This window comes from Centruroides sculpturatus, unplaced genomic scaffold (assembly GCF_000671375.1).
Source record: "Centruroides sculpturatus isolate CEXI.00-Female unplaced genomic scaffold, Cexi_2.0 scaffold132, whole genome shotgun sequence".
NCBI classification, from domain to species: domain Eukaryota; kingdom Metazoa; phylum Arthropoda; class Arachnida; order Scorpiones; family Buthidae; genus Centruroides; species Centruroides sculpturatus.
In genome coordinates, this window is record NW_019384471.1 from 449,679 (window position 1) to 456,756 (window position 7,078).

At 30.7% G+C, this 7,078-nt stretch overlaps 2 pseudogenes; both read left to right on the forward strand.

Moving 5' to 3' along the window:
* The first annotated feature begins 48 nt into the window (after window positions 1-48).
* LOC111621195 lies at window positions 49-1,750 on the forward strand (annotated as a pseudogene).
* A 2,530-nt stretch (window positions 1,751-4,280) lies between these two features.
* Window positions 4,281-6,707, forward strand: LOC111621171 (annotated as a pseudogene).
* The last annotated feature ends 371 nt before the right edge of the window (window positions 6,708-7,078 follow it).

A 7,078-nucleotide genomic window follows, 5' to 3' on the forward strand; every position in this document is an offset into this window, starting at 1 on the left:
TATATATCATGTGTTTTCAAAAATAAAAATGCCCAAGCTACATCCTTAATGAAATATATTGGAACTCAATCAAACACTACTGCTGCTAGTTATCAAGCTTCAAAAGCTATTGCTCAATATGGGAAAACTTTTAATGAAGGTGACTTTTTAAAAAAGGCTTGGTTGCAATGTGCACTATACTTATTCAAAGATTTCGAAAATAAAGAAAAAATTATCCAAAGAATTAAAGATATACCATTAGCTAGAAATACGGTAAAAGAGAGAATTTTGGGAATGGCAAAAAAGGTAAGCTTTCAACAACAACAGAGATATAAAATCTTGCAGTTTCATTTCCATTTGCCTTGATGAGTCTACCGATATAACAGTTCAACTCGTTTAGCAATTTTTGTACGTAATTTTGTTCAAAATAACATTAAACAAGAATTAATAAGTTTATCAACATTAACAACAACAACAAAAAGAATAGACATTTTGTAATGCACTTATAAATGCATTGGGCAAAAAAAAAATATGTTCTTCCAAAATTGTATCAGTAACAACTGACAGTGCTTGCAGCATTATTGGACAGGAAAATGGTTTTATAAATTTATTTACAAAACATATTGGATATTCAATTCTCGGTTTCCATTGCATTATTCACTAGTAAGCATTATGTGCCAAGACAGGTTTGAAAATTTTGGATGATATTATGAGTTTGGTGACAAAAGTAGTCAATTTTATATCATAATGGGCTCTAAATGAAAGAAAATTTCAGGAATTGTTAAACGAGGTAAACTCATCATACAATAACTTATTTTTGTACAATAATGTACGATGGTTAAGCCACGGAAAAGTTTTGCAAAGATTTGTAGATTGTTTGGAGGAAATTAGATTATTTCTAAATAATGAGATTATTATTAAACAATACAGTCAATTAATGGATGCAGAATGGCTTGCAAAACTATTTTTTTTTTTACTGATTTACGTTCTCACTTAAATGAGTTAAATATCAAACTACAAGGTGTTAATAAAACGATCATTGTAATGTTTGACTTAATCAAAGCGTTTGAAGTCAAATTACAAGTTTTTAATCGCAACATTCTTTCAAATTCATATAAACATTTTTCGAATACAAAAAATTTTTTTCTGACATTGAGTCATGAAAAACCAAACCAAGAGAAACTAACAAAAGAATTTTCAGCGATAATTCAATCCCTGATCCAGGAATTTTCTGCAAGATTTACACAGTTTAGACAATTTGAAGAAACTTCAAAATTTATTTTATATCCCAATAAAATACTGTTTGATAAATTAAATTTAAAACTCTTTGACTGGTTAACCTTGCATGACATAGAAATGCAAATAATAGAAATGCAAAACCTTATTAGCATGACATAGAAATGCAAATAATTGATTTTCAGTCAAGCTCCATATGAAACCAAAAATTTGGTGATTTAAGAAAAGATTTTGAAGTAATTGAAAATAATCGATTATTGGGTATAATAAATATAAGTGCTGAAGATGAAATTCTAACCACATGGAATTCAATTCCTGAAACTTTCAATTGCTTAAAAATATTAGCAAAAGCAATTTTATCAATATTTTCATCGACGTGGGCATGCGAATCACTATTTTCTGAAATGAATTTTATAAAAAATAAATTTAGAAATAGGATGACGGACGAATCAAGCTCTGCATGTGTAATTTTAAAAATAAAGTATAATCCAGATATAAAATCCTTATCATCTAATATGCAGCAACAAAAATCACATTAAAAAACAAATGTTTATGTGTATTTTGTAAAACATTTAAATTACCCATAATAAACTTCAACAGATGTGATTTTTAAAATTATACCATATTAATAAAATTTTTCTTTCTTTGTTTATTGAATTATAATAATTTTTTTCTCGAGAGTGGAAAAAAAAAAAAACATAAAATAAAAATGCAAAAAAAGGGAAAAATATAAGAATCAGAATTTACTAGACAATTTTAGTGTGGCATGTTAGTAATTTCATAAAGATTATTTATAAATTTGTGGCACAGACAATGAAAAAGACTCTCCATACGAGCTAGAACAAGATCTTCGAATTGCATTAACAGAGGGCATCAAACCAATTTTTCTAATATTACTAAAACAAATACAATCACATTCTCACATTAAATTATAATTCAAAATGTAAATTTGTAATTTAATTTAAATTTATGTATATTGTTTAAAATAAATGAATAATAAATAATTTGATTTTTACCACACACACACACACATCCCATATTAAATTATATTATAGGAAGGGGTACAACTTATAATTACTTTCATCTTAGGGGTATGCAATCGAAAAGTTTGGAGATCACTGCCCTAGACAGTCAAGCACTTGAACAAACTGTGATCTTGACCTAATATCCATTCCTCAACCCCCATGGGACAACCTAGCAGTAGCTAGCCAATTAACTGGGATATTGAAGCAAAAGAAGATGGGCTGCCATTATAGGATTAACCAACGATGATGTCTCTTTTATCGGTCAAAACTTTTAAACATGATAAATCAAATCAACAGAAAGTCATACCGGCTAGGACATCACCCGGGTCAGCAAGGTCCCCGCTGCATCAGTCAGAGAACCAGGTCACACAGTGCTAAATATGTTACTGGATGATGCTATAAGTTTTTTTTTCGTAATTAAAAAGTAACAAGCACATACTAACATTCAAATAAGTGCATTCCATTTTGTCAACAAAAGTCAGTAAGATTGCAGCTCTGAATGAGAGGTTTGCAATCACCAAATTGCAAACCTATCATAGTTGAGCAAAAAGTCAGACAAACCACACCTGTACCTTGTGCGAGATATTTTCCTCCAAACTTTTCAGTAATACCGCCTTCTTTCCACACTCTGCAACAGTCAAGGCTCGCCGTCACTCACCTAGACTTCCACTCCACATAGGGTGCGTTCTTTTATTCCTCCACTTGAGCGACATCCATTTAAAAATTCCTGCGGAACGCGTTCCTAAATTCCGGTCGGAGTGCACACCATCAAACAGCAAAAACGACTGCTTGTAGCAGTAGTTTGCGGTGGAAAGCAACATGGCGTCCTCCATGGCTCAGATAGTTTTGTTTCAGGGTCCATTATGTGGTTTTATGAATAAGAATTTAGAAGTTGTGAAAGCACAAGTTAGTGCACGCAGTGATGTAAATGTCTTTTCAAATTTTTTTCGGATGGTAGCCGGCATTCTAATTTTTTTTGTGGCTATTTTGAATGCTCTCTCAACAAATAATCCATTTTATGATTAAATTTTACAATTGGGACTCTTCTTTTGCCTTTAAAAGCTCATATTTTAGAATTATGGATTCCTCAATCACGAGACTATCGATAGTGCAAGCGCCACCATCTTTCTTTCTTTAACCGTCGTTCCTAAGTGCCTACAAACAGCAGCGCACTCCCATAGTAGCAGAGATGCAGAGCGATCGCTATTAACAAACATACCCATATAGTCATGTGCCAAAGTGCGAACGACAGCGAGCATCAAAGTGCACGGGTGGGAAGCTCATCCCAAACTATATAACATCAAGACTCTACAAACAATCAATCTCTCTAATAATCAGGCATTTTTTTTATTCTTTACCTATAAATAGTATATTAGAATATCCAACCACCAGGCTGCCCTTTAAATACATGACACGCTTAGTGGAGCGCACAGCAGACTTCAATTGCGCCCCAGAAGTAGTCGGCGAAAATATTGATTCTTGTATTTTGCAAGCTTTAGCCATCACTACTAGGGTCAAAAATAATAAATTTTTAGCATAGTTTTAAAATATAGTTCAAAATGTTTTAACTTTTACTCCATTTTTGAAAATCTGCAAAATTCCCACAGAGGATGATTTTGGGGATATATCTAGTGATGGGTCACATGTATAGGTATAATTAAAGTGACCACACGTCCCGATTTTGGCGGGACAGTCCCGCCGATTTTTAAAAATGTCCCACTTTTTAGAAAATATCTGCATTTCTCATTTTAAATGTACTGTAAAAATATATTACCTATTATTTCTTAAGTATTATGGTAAATATAAAGAAATAAAAAATACATAAAAAAAACACATAAAATGCATGCAGAGTAAACTAAATTAGGCAATGTACCAAGTTAGATTTACTCGGTGGTGTTCGATCATTGTCGTTACGTCTCGGCTTAATTCAGATAAGTGCAGACAGTGCGGACTGCTATTAGACAGTGCAGTTTGTTGTTTTCAATTTGACGTTCGGTTTGACTCATTATTTGATTGACGAAGGTAGAGCAATAGTCACCACAACGTAACGGTCAATAAGGTAAAATTTAATACTCTTTTTTAGCCTTTGTAGTAAATTTATTTATTTATTTCTAGTATTTACCCACAGAATAAAAGATGAGTAAAAAAAGAGAATGCAAATTTAATGAAGAGCTAAGCAGAGAAATTCCATTTATTAAAAAAACCAAAATAGACTATATGGTATGGTGTGATAAATGCAATGCTGAATTTTCGGTCTCACATGGTGGAAAAAATGATATTACTAAACATTAACGACAAAGAAACACAAAAGATTTTTGAATAATGCCGCTTCCTCGTCTAAAATGAAACAGTTTTTTCGCAGTGCTAGCTTTGGCAACACGGAAAAACAGCTAGCATTAGCGGAAGGGCTATTTGCTTTCCACACCATAAACCACAATCAAAGTTTCAGATCAATGGATTGTACGTCGCAAATGATCAAAACATTATAAGACAAAAAATTTGCATGTGCAAGGACAAAAACCGAAGCAATTATTTGTAATGTTTTTCACCATATTTGTTTTCACAATTGCAGAAAAAATTAGAAAAATATGCATTTATATCCATATATTCTGATGCTTCCAACCACAAAGATTTAAAATTATTTCCCACAATTGTTAGAGTTTTTGATCCAGAAACAGGAATTAAAATTAGAATATTAGATTTTGTTTCATTGCCGGGTGAAACTACACAAATAATTTTTGATTCAATAAGTACTATTTTTAAAAAAAATAATTTGGACAATAAAATTATTGCCTATTGTGTGGATAATACTAATGCAAATTTTGGTGGAAAAGCTAGAAGAGGCATCAATAACGTTTTTACGAAACTTAACGAACACTTGAACCAAAAAATTATTGGAGTAGGTTGTGCAGCGTACATTCTACATAATACTATTCAAACAGCATCTGACTTACTTCCAGTTGATATTGAAAATATTATTGCAAAAATTTATTCGTATTTTTATATATATACTGTGTGTGTTGAAAGGTTGAAGGATTTTTGTGAAAGCACAGAAATCGAATATAAAAGAATTCTTGGTTACAGCGAAACACGATGGCTAGCTCTTTTACCAGCTGTAGAAAATATTTTAAAAATATACGAACCATTAAAATCATACTTTTTATCACAAGATAAATGTCCAAGAATATTGCAGCTCTTTTTTGAAAATGACACATCACAAATTTGGCTTCAGTTCATCCACAACCAAGCTACATTATTTCACAATGCTGTGAAAATTATTGAAGGGGACAAAATTTCAATTATGGAAGTGTCAAATAAAATCAATAATTTAAAAACAAAATTATGAGAAAGAATTGATAACGATTACATTCTTTTAATTATTCGAAAAGACATCACTAGGTTGGAAGAACAAGGTGCCATTAAACAACCTGATTTTCTGAAACATGTCAAAAATTTTTATAATAACTGCTCGGAATATCTTGAAGAATGGACAGTTCAATTCAAAGATATTAAAAATTTTCATTGGGTAACATTAAAAAAGGAGATTTTATGGGAATATGTGGAAAAATCTTTTGAATATATTAGTAACCATTTTCCGAAAAATAATATTTGCGATGAGGTGTCATTGGTAAAAAGATATGTTACAGATGAAAAAATTAAATGTTGGTTGTCTGCAAACGTGGAAACAGACAAAAAATGGACGGAGTTATCCCTTCATTTTAAACAGAATAATATTCCTTATCAAAATATTTTGAAAATTGTACAATTCACGCTCTCCCTTCCAGTATCAAATGCAGCAACAGAACGTGTTTTTTCTAGTATCAATAAAATATGAACAACTGAAAAAACGCAGTTGAACATTAAAACTTTAAAATCTATATTAAGTGTAAAATATAATTTGACCAATTCATGTGAAATATTTCACAACATTTTAATAAATGATCCGAATCAATTGCAAAGTATTCACTCGGATCAAAAATATGACCATGAAAGAAAATCATAATTTTTTTTAAATAAAAAATTTAATTTGATTAAAAATTATGATGTTCAAATTATTATTTTTTACAAATATTTTTATAGTTACCAATAATTCATAATAAATACATTTTTGTACAAGTATATGAATGTATACAATAAAATATATATGGGTCATTCTAAGTTAAGAGGTACTTTCAACATCCATGAGTAAAAATCACATGTTTTTCAAAAATTTGTTTGAAATAATGTTATTATCTCTCAAAACTCACCATCTTCTTTATGGGCACTTAAATTCATTACTTAAATATACTTAATTTAGTCACAATAGTACTTCAAACATGAAAAACATATCTCCCCTGGCCTGTCCCCTAACCGATTCTGTTCGTATATCAGTAATTTTAAATACACAGAAATCTATTAAAATATCAAAATCATTCATTTTAATAAAATAGGATAAGTAAATTATTGTAATCTAACAAGTAAAATTACGTAATATTTCTTTTTCATAAAAAAATATTTACATCTAATTTGTCCCGCATTTTTCGCGTCTCGTCCCCTGGCATTTTGTATTTGTCAAAAAACGATGTTTGTTTACTTTGTCGCGGGAAATTGTGACCTTGAACACATTTCATTGGATGTGAAGTTAGCAGCAAGCATCAAGCGAGCTAACCACGCAGCAATTTTGTCAGTGATTTCGGTAACGTTACTCTGTGGGTACAGTTGTGAAAGAGTGAAGTGATCTCTCCCCTGGTAAGTTTTATTTTGTGATTATTTATCTAAGAACTTTATTTTATTTGTATATTTACTGTTATTTGTGCATAGATTCTCATATTTATTTGTTAATTGTGTACGATAAATAC